Below are 14239 nucleotides of genomic sequence, written 5' to 3'. Positions count from 1 at the left end.
GACTCCATCTAAAAATAAGCCGTTACTATCAGGAATCCAACGCAGCGCTCATCTGTGCAAAAAAAAAACAATTTCGACCTGTCCTAGTGAAAGAATAAGTGGGTAGTTGTTACCCGCCCACCAAATACATATATGTATTACTGAACTTCAGCTGACCTAATTGGTGTCCTCGCTGAAAGAACACCACTCACGGCACGACCAGAGCCGTATGATTTTAAATTATCATCTGCCTTTGACCGATTCCTTTCTCCTTCATCATTCGGCTCAGTATGAATCTCCCTCAACGATGCCGTAGGTAGTCAGTGCAGGAACATTGAATCCAGAACGCGCGCCAACCAGGTGCCATCATCATCGGTTCTCCCTAAAACCATTCCTGCACGCTGCACATCATGCGACAGTAGTAGGTAGCGGTAGTTGACATTAATTATAATAATTTCAAAATTGTGCCGTTTCAGCTTGCGCCCACCATCAACCACGGTCCATAATGCCACCACATGTTGGTGACCTCTTTCCTTTACTACTGACTCGCTCTCGATTGCCATCTTTTTTCCATCTGGCCTGTGCTGCTCAACAAATTGATCACCTGTGTGCAAAGAGGAAAGAAGGAACACCTTTCACACAACAGCGTACCACGCGCGCGCTTTCTGATCATCACACGAGACACGACGATGGCGGTAGAGGCAATTCACTTCAATAAAATCGGTTTCAAATGGTACAAGTCTAGCAAAAGAATTACTTCCTTCCACGCGAGGAAGGACAGGCTCCGGCGAGATTCGAACTCACGATCTCCTGTTTACTAGACAGGCGCTTTAACCAACTAAGCCACGGCGCCACTTGGCTCTCACCGGAGGTAAAACTACGTCATGAGCTTTTGTTCGTTTCGCGACTACGAAGTTGAAAGAGATTCCAACTCTTTGTCGCACTAATGAAAAACCTCGTAGAGAACTGTCAGAATGTGCATGAAAAACAAAAGCAAAAAATATTTGCCTCTCGTTTTTTCTCACGTAAACCTTCACTCACATTCCACAACTTCGTAGTGGCGAATAAGCTTTCTATTTTTGCGAATTTTTCTAACGCCCGATTTTTTTCTGTCTATGTAGTTGAGCATAATTACTACCACTACGCCTCGGAGTGGGTTATGCTACCTACGTGGTGTTAGCAAACATAAGAGAGTTCATGAGAGCAGAAAGCCAACGTCGTCGCATGCGCGGTGCGCACCGAAGCTTTTCACACGTTCGTTTGAGCAGGGTGGTGAAAAGAGAAAACGGAACAGTTTTGAGTTGGGAAAAGGACCGAAGAAACAGTACGGCTTTGAGCACCACCGTAAACGTGTGGCGCCGTGGCTTAGTTGGTTAAAGCGCCTGTCTAGTAAACAGGAGATCGTGAGTTCGAATCTCGCCGGAGCCTTCTCCAGTCCTTGAAGTGACGGGAGCTATGTTTTTTTGGTACAGAAATGTTACCTTTGCAGTCACTGATTGCGTCCCATTTGTACCTATCAATAATTTGGTAACAAGCTATGATTAAGAAAGGTTGAAGAAGGTCGTGCTTGACGAAATTGTCAAAGCAGTTTTCTCGTTCTAAACTGATTTTTTTGCAGTGAAAATGTATTTTTGACTATCCACGTTCCTATTCGGGCCGCCGATCTAGCGCAGAAGCAGCAACAGAAGCTACTTTTGCTCCTTCTCATGTTGCTAATTGACGACGACGACGACGACGGGAGCTTGAAAACTTGTGACCACCTCTACACCATAGCCTCTGATCGAACAAAAAACTGCACCAGTGCGCATAGATGCTTCCACGTAATTACTCTTCATTTCATGTATGTGTAGCTAGATAGATTATCCGGAACGGGTATTTTTCGTAATTACAAAAAAAATGTATGCAACTCGTTGCAAAACTGGATTTTTTCAGCACTCGTATTTATCCAACTTTGCTGCTATAACTCAGTCAATTTTTAGGGTGAAACATCAGGAAATCCAATTGCAATTTTGCATACAAACTGTAGAGGCACAAATCTGACGAACGAAGCATCGAATCATGCCGCACTTGTTTATCCTGATTTTGCTCACTTACAAAAAGAGCCAGCTTTTCCAAATCGAGATCATTTGTTTAAGGTGAATATATAACGAAGCCACACTTCGAATTTTCAAAAGCACAAATCTGAAGAACCGATGATTGGTTTGCGTTGAAAATTTGATCGATTGGTCTTCACCAGCGGGTTACCAATCGATCAACTTTTTAGCGCAATCCGTCTTTTGGTTCCTCAGATTTGTGCTTTTGAAAATTGGAGGTGTGGCTTCGTTATATATTCACCTTAAGAATTTTCAATATTTGTGCTCTTGAAAACGTGAGTAGGGGACCAAGTCGGTCATTGTGGCAAGACCTGTGCGCCGACTATATTTTGTTCGGCGGCGGCGTGAGGGCCATTTTTAGCCGGCGGCGGCGGCGTCACGCCGGTTGCAGCTTTCGGCGGCGGCGTGAATCGGCGTGACCAAAATTTGTCCATTTGGATTTGGCTAAGCAAAGAAGTTGTTATTACGCTCTAGCATCTGTGGTCCGAGCTTTTTGGTGACATAAATATTTATTTCTGTTCGGGTCCATCACTGCCGCTAGTGATTATACATATTGAGATATTGCCTGTATCCTTAGTGTAATGCATGTTGCATTACTCCATTGCAAATGAAGGGCAATAAAATATCGATTTTACTATAGTTTTTGTTTTGTTTTCTCAGAACCTTCAGAAGCTATTATGTTTCCAGTTCAAAACCGAATTAGCGACATTTTTTCTTCGACTTCCGCTGCTTTTGCCTTGCGTTAAACACAATGTCGGAAGTGGGGCGCTGTATAGAGCACCAGGTGTACAATACAGCGCCCCACTTCCGACATTGTGTTTAACGCAAGGCAAAAGCAGCGGAAGTCAAAGAAAAAATGTCGCCAATTCGGTTTTGAACTGGAAACATAATATCAAACTTGATAATAAGGTCACACTATTTACACTAAGGAATCCCCGAATGATTTCTAGGAGGAATTAGGCGCCGTCCACAAATTACGTAACGCTCCAGGGAGAGGGGGGAGTATGATCGAGCGATACGGTCCATACAAAAATTCCATTACCCCGAATGACCCAATATTCGAATTATTTATCCGCAAGCCTACCTCGAGACCCGCCATGGGTAGTTAACGGTACCGTCGATGGGGGTGACAATGGGTCTGGGGGGTGAGATTGGGTCAAAACGGAGAAACATAAAATTTGAAATAGCTCATCAACTATCGCTAATTTATATTGAAAACTTTATATTATTTCAAAGAGGAGATGTTTTTACACGTCATGATGCAGAATAAGATGTTTTGCAATAATCGTTTTTTGTTTAATGTGTGGCTAAACTTATATGATGAAAGTACTAGTAAATCACTCTGAAAAAAATTCTCCTTCGAAATGTTTAACACAAGTACCTAACCATAAATTTTCTTAATAGTGGTTAGCTGTAGGTATTACCTGGTTGATGCAATGAAAAAAGCGGGCTGTCATTGCTCTTTTTATTTAAAAACTCAATATTTTCGACCCTATGTCTAAATATTAAGAATGGGGGTGAGATTGGGTCAAGCAAGTTATCGAGTACATATAACCTTAACTAAAAATTCAACTTGTTATCCATTCCCCATTTGACGTTAGAGTGGTGCCATGTTCACCGTATCTTCATAAACGCGCGCTTTCTATCAAAAATATGTCGAGAAGTGTCAAACGAGTGTGTTAATACGTTTAGTGCCTAAAATCATTTATAACAATACATCCATGCGTTTGGACAGCTCCTCTAATCATCAGCTAATCTTTAGTGTACTGCAATATCGTAAGCTCACAAAATAGACTTAACATAATATTTGAACGACCCTCTATCTTGAGATGGAGTGATCTGCTTTAGCAATATAGAGGCCAATGATCATGTACATAAGAGTTTATAACGGAGGGTTTGGTTAAACATTCCTTATGCAGTACACTAAAACTATCATGTTTTTTTTACAATCAATCTTTCAATGCGCCACTCTTTCATTGTAATCTCCCTTCCTCTCATGGAGGTTGAAACTCTTAATGAGGATGATTATGATGGTTAAAAATGGCGATACAGTATACAAACGTTATTTATTTTCAAATTTCAACCATTTTTTCGGTTGTATGTATTAGCCTTTTTAGGTGGATTAATCATCTTTTAAAATTACCTAAGTTTTAATTCGTCATGATAACATTATGTTTAAAGTAGGTTTACTAGAGATGATCAATGAAATTAACTTATATTCTTAGATAGGTGATTTCGAATACTTTGACCCATTCTCACCCCCTCTAAGGGGTGAGATTGGGTCAATTTTCAATCATTTGTAGTTTAGTAAGCAATTCATATAACGTGATACTTTCTTGCTAAACTATCATTACCACATAGGAGAGTATACATACCAAATAAAAAGTTATTCCGACTTCAATTGCATTTGTTATTTAACAAACAATCTTTGAGTATCCTTTTTTGACCCATTCTCACCCCCAACGACGGTACATCAAGTGTTTCACCACATGTTCAACAAAAAAATTCCTTCTTTGAGCATATGTTGTTTTTTCTGACCTTACTACCTAAGAACTTTCATTCAAGGAAATTCTACTATGCGATCATCACTTACAAGGGCGTAGCCAGGGGGGGGGCAGGGGGGGGGGCATGGCCCCCCCCTGACCGAGCAACTATATTCTTACTTAACCGAAAAACTTAGATGATCAGAGCTGTTTTTGACTAGTAAAAATAAAATTCTCCTGCATCCTCGTATTTTTTTTATTAATGTATGCAGGAATTCCTTCGGAAATTCTCGGAGGAATATCTTCGAAAATTCCTGAGGGTATTCCTTCGGAAATGCCTGGAGGAACCCCTTTGGAAATTCCTGAAGGAATTCCATCCGAAATTCCTGGAGGAATCCCTTCGCAAATTCCTGGAAGAATTCCATCGGAAATTCCTGAAGAAATACCTTCGGAAATTCCTGAAGGATTCCTTCGGAAATTCCTGGAGCAATTCCTTCGGAAATTCCTTGGGCAGTTCCTTGGAAAAATCTTGGATGAATACTTCCGAAGATTCCTGGAGGAATTCTTTCAGAAATCCATAGAGAAATTCGTGAGGAAATCCTTTGGTGAGTTCCTTACGAAATTCCTGGACAAAATAATTCCAAACTTCCTGGAGGAATGCTTTTAGAAATTCCTGGAGGAATTCCTTCGGAAATTGCTGGACGAATGTCTATTGAAAATTCCTGGAGGAATTCCTTCGGAAAGTCGTGGAGGATTTTTTTCGGAATTTCTTTTTGGTTTTTATTTAAATTCTTGCAGGAATTCCTTCAAAAAATTCCTGGAGGAATTCTTTCAAAAATTTCGGGAGGAATTCCTTCGGAAATTGCTGGGCGAATTCCTTTGGAGATTCCCGGAGGATTCAGGAGAAAATCCTGAAGGAATTCTTTCGGAAATTCCAGGAGAAATTCCTTTAGGAATTCCTGGAGGAATTATTTTGGAAATTCCTGAAGGAATTCCATCGAAAATTGCTGTTCGAATTCCATTGGAAATTCCTGGAAGAATTCCTTCCAAAATTCTTGGAGGAATCCCCTCGCATAATCATGGAAGAATTCCTTTGGAAATTTCTGGAGAAATTCCATCGGAAATTCCTTAAGGACTTCGTTCGGAAATTACTGGACGAGGTCCTTCGAAAAATCTTGGATGAATACTTTCGGAAATTTCTGAAGGAATTCTTTCAGAAATTCCGGGAGGAATTCCTTCGGAAATTGTTGGACGAATTCCTTTGGAGATTCCTGGAGGAATTCATTCGGAAATTCCAGAAGGATTTTTTTTAGGAATTCCTGGAGAAATTCTTACGGAAATTCCGGGATGAATTGCTTCGGAAATTCCTGAAGCAATTCCTTCAAAAAAACCTGGAGGAATTCCTTAAAAAAATCCAGAAGGAATTCCTTCTAAAAATCTTGGAGGAATCCCTTCACAAATTCCTGGAAGAATTCCTTCGGAAATTCCTGAAGGAATTCCTTCGGAAATTTCTGGAGGAATTCCTTCGGAAATTCCTTGGGGAGTTCCCTCGAAAAATCTTGGATGAATAACTCCGGAAATTTCTGGAGGAATTCTTTCAGAAATCTATAGAGAAATTCCTGAGAAAAACCCTTGGAAGAATTCCCTAGGACATTCCTGAAAAAAAAAATCATTCTAAACTTCTTAGAGGAATGCTTTTTATAATTCCTGGAGGAATTCTTTCGGAAATTACTGGACGAATTCCTTTGGAAATTCCAGGAGGAATTCCTTCGGAAATTGCTGGAATAATTTCTTTGGAAATTACTACAAGAATTCCTTCGGAAACTCCTGGAGGTATTCTTTCGGAAATTCCTGGAGGAATTTTTTCGGAAATTCCTGGAGAATTTTTTTCGGAAAGTCTTTTTGGATTTTATTTTTGGAAATTTCAAGAGGAATTCCCTCAAAAATTCATGGAAGAATTCCTTTACAAATTCTGTTAGGCATTCCTTCAAAATTTCCTGGAGGAATTCTTTCGGAAATTCCGGAAGGAATTCCTTCGGAAATTACTGGACGAATTCGTTTGAAGATTCATGGAGGAATTCCTTTGGAAAATCCTGCAGGAATTCTTTCGGAAATTCTTAGGGAATTCCTTGGGAATTTCCTGGAGAAATCCCTCCGTAATCTCTTGGATGCATTCTTACTGAAATTCGTGGAGTAATTATTTCAGAAATTCCTGGAGGAATTCCTTTGGAAATTCCTGGAGAAACTCTTTTGGAAATTCCTGAAGGATTTTTTTTTTTTGAAATTCCAGGAGAAATTCTGTCAGAAATTCCTGGAGAAATTCCTTTGGAAATTTCTAAAGGAATTTGTCCATGAATTTCCGATGTAATTCCATCCGGAATTTTTGCGAAGGAATTCCTTCAGGATTTTCCGAATGAATTCCTCCATGTATTTCCGAGAGAATTTCTCCAGGAATTTCCGTTGCAATTCCTCCAGGAATTTCCGAGGAAAATCCTCCAGGAACTTCCGGAGAAATTCCTTCAGGAAATTTCGGAAAAAATCCTCCACAAATTTCTGGAGGAATTACTCTAGGAATTTCCGGAGGAATTCCTCCAGGAATTTCCGAAGGAATTCTTCCAGGAATTTTCAAGGGAATTCCTCTTGAAATTTTCAAAGGATTTCCTCCTGGAATATCCGAACGAATTCCTTCATGAATGTCCGAAGAAATCCCTCCATGAATTTTCGAAGGAATTCCTCCATGAATTGCCGTACAAGCTCCTCCAGGAATTTTGCCAAGGAATTTCTAAAGGATTTTCCGAAGGAATGCCTCCATGAATTTCCGAAGGAATTCCTCCAGAAATTTTCCGACGGAATTCCTCTACGAATTTCCGAAGAAATTCCTCGAGGAATTTCCGGAGGAATTCCTCCAAGAATTTCCGAAGAAATTGTTCGAGTAATTTTCAAAGGAATTCCTCTTGGAATTTTTAAAGGATGTCCTCCTGGAATTTCCGAAGGAATTCCTCCATGAATGTCCGAAGGAATTCCTCCAGGAATTTCCGAATGAATTCCTCCAGGAATTCTGGGAAGGAATTTCTAAAGAATTTTCCGAAGGAATTCCTACATGAATTTTCAAAGGAATTCCACCAGAAATTTTCCGACGGAATCCCTCCACGCATTTCTGAAGAAATTCCTCCAAGAATTTTGCGAAGGAAATCCTAAAGCATTTTCCGAAGGAGTTCCTCCATGAATTTCCGAAGGAATTGCTCCAGAAATATTCCGAAAGAATTCATTCACGAATTTCTGAAGAAATTCCTCCACGAATTTTCAAAGGAATTCCTCCAGGAATTTCGTGAGAAATTCCTCCATGAATTTCCGGATGAATTTCTTCAGAAATTTCCGGAGAAAATCCTCCAGGAATTTCCGAAGGAGATCCTACAGGAATTTTCAAAGAAATTCCCTCTGACATTTCCGAAGGAATTCCTGCTGGAATTTTCGAAGGAATTCCTACATACATTTTTGAAGGAATTCCTTCAGGAATTTCCGAAGGAAATCTTGCAGCAATTTCCGAAGGAATTCCTCGTGGAATTTCCGAGGGAATTCTTGCAGTTATTTCCGGTGGAATTCTTCCAGGGATTTTCAAAGGAATTTCACCTGGAATTTTCAAAGGATTTCCTGCCGGAATTTCCGAAGGAATTCTTTCATGAATGTCCGAAGGAATTCCACCGGGAATTTTCAAAAGAATTTCTCCAGGAATTCCTTCACGAATTTCCGAAGGAGTTCCCTCATAAATTTCAGAAGGAATTCCTCCAGGACTTTTGCGAAGGAATCGCTCAACGATTTTTTGAAGGAATTCTTTCATGAATTTTCAAAGGAATTCCTCCAGGAATTCCCGAAGGAAATCCTCCACGAATTCTTGAAGAAATTCCTCCAAGAATTTCCGAGGGAATTCCTCCAGGATTTTCCCGAAGAATTCCTCCATGAGTTTCCGGAGGAGTTTGTCCAGGAATTTTCAAAGGAACTTCTCCTGGAATTTTCAAAGGATTTTCTCCTGAATTTCCGAAGGAATTCCTCTACGAATTTCCAAAGAAATCCTTCCCGGAATTTCCAAAGAAATTTCTTATGGATTTTCCTTGAAATACCTCCAAAAATTTCCGAATGAATTCCTCCAAAAATGTTTGATGGTTGTCCTCAAAAAATTACCTTAGGATTATCTCACATAATCCGCGAACGTGTTTCTGAAGGAATGTTTGAAGAAGTTTCTCAAGTTTTCGTAGGAGTTCCGCAATACATTTTTGAAGGAATTTCTTGAGGAATTTCCGAAGAAACTTCTCAAGGATCTTTCGCTGGAATTCCTTGAGGAATTTCGTAAAGATTTATAAAAAACCGAGAAAATTCCTCAACTAACTAATCAAACAATTTCTCACGAAATTTCCGAAATTATTCCATAAGACATTTCAGACATATGTCAAAAAAAAAAATCCAAACGAACTCCTTTAACAATTTCTGAATTTTTCTTATCAAGGCATTTTTAAATGAATTCTTCAAAGAATTTCCAAATGAGTTCCTCTAGGAAATAAAAAATCACAAAAAGCATTTCTTCAGGAATTTCCGAAATATTTTTTCAAGGAAGTTTTGAAAGATTTTTAAAGAAATTCCTTATAGAATTTCAGAAGGGATATCTCATGAGACTTTTAGTGGAATTTATTCAATATTTTTGAAAGAATTGCTTCAGGAATTTGGGAAGGAATTCTCACAGAAATTTCCGGATGAATTCCTCCAAGAATTTTTGAAGGTATTCCTCAAGGAATTTTCGGAAGAATTCCTCAAGAAAACTCCAAAGAAGTTCCTCAAGTAATATTCTAAATCTATTTCAAAGAAATTCCTCAAGGAATACCCGAAGAATCTTCTAAAGGAAATCGTAGAAGAACTCTCGAAGCAATGTCTTAGGGAATTTCTCAAGGAGCTTTAGAGATGAAGGAATTCCTCAAGAAATTTCTGAAGAATTTGTGAAGGAATTTCCGGTGGAATTTCTCAAGGATTTTCTAAATAAATTCTTGAAATTTATTTTTCAAATTGATTCCTTTAAAAATTTCCGAATGCATTCCTCTAGCAACTTCCAAAGATATTCCTCCAGGAATTCCCGAAGGAATTCCTTTAGAAATTTTCAAAGAATTTTTTCCGGTAATTCCGAAGGAATTCATTAAAGGATTTTTCGAAGAAATTTCTCCAAAAATTTCTTAGGGTATTCCTCAAGGAAAGGAATCTTAGTTTGATTGGAATTTTTGAAAGAATTCCCGGAGAAATTCTTAAAGTATTTTCTGGAGCTTCTCAAACGGATTTCTGGTGGAATAAAGAATGATATTTGTAAAAAAAATACTGGGGAAATTCTCAAAAGAATGCATGGTGAAATTCGTAATAAAACTTCTGGAGGAATTATTGAAGAAATTTCCGAAGGTATTCCCAACGGAATTACTGCAAGTTTTCCGAAGGTAATGTCTGCTGGAATATCTACATTAAAATAACCTGGAGAAATATTAAAGAAATTTCGGGAGAAACTGCTGGATAAATTCAAATTCATGATGGCATGTGTTAAGAAATTCCTGAAGCAATATCTTGAGGAATTCCTCAGGATTATAATCATATATGATTCTTCCATTGAACCATGCCTGTTAATCACCCATATTTCATACTTTACTTTTATTTTTTTAAATGATGAAGTATTTGAACTCCTTGTTACTGCAAAGTGGTTTTCAGTGTAAGGGTGCTCGCCCCCCCTGGCCGAAAAGCTGGCTACGCCCTATCCTTCTTTCAAACATAGGCTATCCCAAGTAACAAATTCAATTTTATCAAAGTTTTTTAGCGATTCAAAAATTCTAAACATAAAACCATTGATGCCGACTTGAAAATGCTCTCGAGTTCTTGTATGCCTCAATAAGCCCACGTTCTGGCTAGTTGGCCCAGTCTTATTAGAGTCTACAGGACTTCGTATGCAAACCGGCTTAAGATTTCGGGTTGTATCATAATTTTATCAATCTTCTAAATAAAACCATCTTCTGGCTTGTCAAATAATTGTTTTGATTATTTTTCACTCTCAATGTTCGATCGTCAGAATAAATTATGCTTGGTTCTTTATCCAGCCATCAATTAGAAAGATGCAGATATGGAATTCAGATTTGTTTTCCTATTTAATACGTGTCAGGAGACATGCCACGGGAAATTTGTGGTGAATGTGACTGTGATATTGCAGACTACATCCTAAATTGGACTATCACACTATTTTTGGTACGCCTAAAAGTGTGATAAAAGTGCACATTTGCCTCGGATCGCCTCGACGTCTTCGGTGCACTTATTCTTCCATTTACAAGGAATAAGTGCTTCGGTGCACTTATTCTTCCATTTACAAGGAATAAGTGCACCGAAGACCTCAACTCGATCCGACGTGGCTCTGCGCTGCAATCACACTTTGAAGATGTGTGCACACTATTGTGTCAGTCCAATTTGGGGTGCAGTCAGCAATAATGACAAAAACTAAGTGCGTCACACAAACTATGCATAATTTGGTAGTTAAATGCATTTAATTTACTCGGTGGAATTGGGTGCAAAAAAGGTTTTTTCAACACAGCGGAGTTTAAAAGACATTATGTAATTTTTCTGACAAAATAAAATGACGGAAACGTGTTGTATGGTTTAATTTGATCTAAAGCTGTACGTGAAATCATTAAATTGAGTAAAAATTGTTCTGTATTTACATGAATTGTCCCGACTAGGCGACATATTTTTCTGATAAAACTCTGTGTTCCTGATGATTCCTCCAATAGGGCTAACCCTCCTGAGGTAGTCATAACTGAGCTCATGATAGAACTAGCGGTTTTATCACAGCATTTTTTGGTTTATGTTACGGCCACGAAATCTTTTGTTGGTTTTATGCATTGCCTCACAGTTATGTGTATTTGTTTACAAAAAAAATCTCTCCGACAACAACCGCAAATGCAAGTTTTATTGGAATGGTATATAATAAGTGATAAAACCAATTCATGTCTATTTGCAAGTCTTAAACTGAAGTAGTTTAAAGCAGAAGTTATATGACAGTTTTATGGAACGCCAAAGATTCAAAGTAAAAAACTACCACATAAAACTAATTTAGAACAACTAGCTTTTTGACATGCTCGTATAAAACCAGGATAAAACATGAATAAACCTTCAAGGCATGCTGATTGTTACTTGGGATTCTTTCTAATGATTAATTTAAGCAATTTGTTGGCGTCGCAAATATTATTATTTTTATCAGAGATTTTTCCTTCTTTTAATCTTGGCTGTTCTTTCAAGTTATACTGTTATATCACGGAGAAAAAAATATTTGTAAAGACAAACAAATTTCAGTTTAATTCAACCGGAATTCAATGTTAACCTCGGCACAAACGATAGTTTAGTTCGATTTTACTGCCCAGGGTAGTTATAACAAACTAAAATATCATGTTGATGGATTTTCACAATCTCCAGTTATTTTTACAAATATCCATTTAAAACAACAAAAATGTTTGTTGTTCCATATGACAGCTCTGTAAACGATCATCAATATTAGTAGTTTCAAACCTAAATGTGTCAGTTGAAATTACCGGAATAAAGTTCAAATTAAACGAGGCTTGGTTGCTGAATTGACCGACCATGACCAATTTGTTGTTTTTACGTTGCTTACAGCTCCCCGCTGCTCCCCCCGGGTTCTGCATTTTCTTTCTGTGATGATGTAAAATTGAAATTTCCAAATGAAGGTGTAAAATGTGTCCCATTTTATTTAAAATATCGCTAAAATGTTTAAACTTTACACTTTTTTCAACCCACTATGCACAAGTCACAGGTGATGGATTTGTGAATTCTTTAACGGGGCCTTCAGAATCCCGCTGGAAGTAGAACCCTAGTAGCGAGACCACTATTATACATCCGGTCGAAATATTAATGTTTCTAGAATTCGCCTCACTGAAAAATCCGGTCTAATTCCGACATCGATTCAACGCACACGTCCTTCTTCTCATCAAATGAGTTTCGCTGTGTGGGGAAAACCGAAGGAAAACTCCAACTCTCACCTCCGAGCTCACCGCCATGGTGCTTGTTATGCTGCAAAGTATCTAAATACCAAGGTAAGAGATTCCCTCTAATATTCATGGATTTGTGAGAAAAGGAAAAAAGCAAAAAATAGTTATGAAGTTTGCGCTGATTTGTATGGGCGCATCACTATTTAGCAAACTTTTTTAAGAAATTAAGCACTCCCATCTTAAAAGCAATTATTTAATTGCATCTCACTGGATTAAAAGTGACCTCCATGCAATAAAACAGGAAATATCGCCATTTGAAAATCGGTGACAAAATATTTTTTATTGGTTCTAAACTTATTTTTTCAGCATTTAGAAACATCCAAACTAATAAAACTTCACAAGCTTTGCTGAAATAATGACATTTTAGTGTAAAAACACCAACTTTTCATAACTAACGCAGATGTGTTGGTGAGTCTCCATTTTGACATTTGCGGGAATCTCTTACCTTGGTATTTAGATACTTTGGTTATGCTGGTGGGAAGAAATTGATTTCAATTTAGTAACAATGTTTTTATATCATGCAGAATATCAACCCAATAATCAAAAACTTACTTGCTGTTACTCATATTTTGTCTTAATTTCCTAAAAACTTTCTGATCTGAATTTATCTTTCAAGCTTGCTTACACGTACGCACACGATTACCTTCAGATGACTGGATGACTGACAAAGGCAGTTCTTGTGCGAGCGGTGTCGGCGTTACAACTTTTAAACAAACCGAGATTTTAGTTTGAAATGAACGAAATGTCCGGTTGTATGATCTCCAAATGAAAGTTTAGTTCATTTCAACCGGCAGTATCTGTTGGTTCAATCCAGTATGTTGGTTTGTTTCTTAGATTTTTAACGGGAAAGGAACAACCGGAAATCCGGTGAAAACAAACTGAGTTCATGTTAGAAAATAACAAATGCATTGGTTTGAAATCACAATACTTGAGAAAACCGTGATTAGTAAAATCAACTAAATTCGTTGTTTGTTTCAAACCAAACCAAATAGTTTGAGTCAACTAAATTTAGTTTGTTTACAATCAATTTTCTGGTTTGTAAATCAGCAAACGTGTTTGTTGTTTCAAACTAAACTGATTTTTCTCCGTGTATGGAAGAGTGACATGATCACATTAGTTTATTTCTTTCATCCATATGATCCGAAACCAATTGTTGAGTAGATTTTTTCCTTCTTTTGGTTATTGCCTGTTATTTTAATCATACTGGTCAGAGATCTGTTCAAAGGGTTCCAGGAGCTTCATATGCTTAGGTATTCTCACCGCAAAAATAGGCAGAATAAAGTTTTATCGACCAAGCTAGTTCGTTCCGGGATGAACGTCATGATTTTCCTTCGTATTGGAAAATACGAAATTTGTAATTCAGAAAAAAAATATTCGGGGTAATGGGTCATTCGGGGTAATGGAATTCGGGGAAATGTCATAGAGTCGGAGGGGAGGGGGGATCTAAAAATGTCGATTTTAGCGTTACGTAATAAATGGATGCTGTCTTAACGAAAAATATCCAGGAGGAATCCCTGAAGAAATTCCAGGAAAAATCCCTGAGAGAATACTAGGAGGAATTTTCTCGTGGATCCTCGAAGGAATTTCAAGAGGAATTTAGCAAGGAATTCCAGCA

At 38.0% G+C, this 14239-nt stretch overlaps 2 non-coding genes across 2 annotated transcripts; one reads left to right on the top strand and one right to left on the bottom strand.

The window, feature by feature from the left end:
- Nucleotides 1-758: 758 nt before the first annotated feature.
- Trnat-agu (transfer RNA threonine (anticodon AGU)) lies at nucleotides 759-832 on the bottom strand. Its single transcript has one exon. It is a non-coding gene; the product is annotated as a tRNA-Thr (tRNA).
- Nucleotides 833-1333: 501 nt separating this feature from the next.
- Nucleotides 1334-1407, top strand: Trnat-agu (transfer RNA threonine (anticodon AGU)). The gene has a single exon. It is a non-coding gene; the product is annotated as a tRNA-Thr (tRNA).
- The last annotated feature ends 12832 nt before the right edge of the window (nucleotides 1408-14239 follow it).

This window comes from Aedes albopictus, chromosome 3 (genome assembly GCF_035046485.1).
Source record: "Aedes albopictus strain Foshan chromosome 3, AalbF5, whole genome shotgun sequence".
NCBI lineage: Eukaryota > Metazoa > Arthropoda > Insecta > Diptera > Culicidae > Aedes > Aedes albopictus.
The sequence above is the reverse complement of the archived record's forward strand: the minus strand, read 5'-3'. Positions and strand labels throughout refer to the sequence as shown.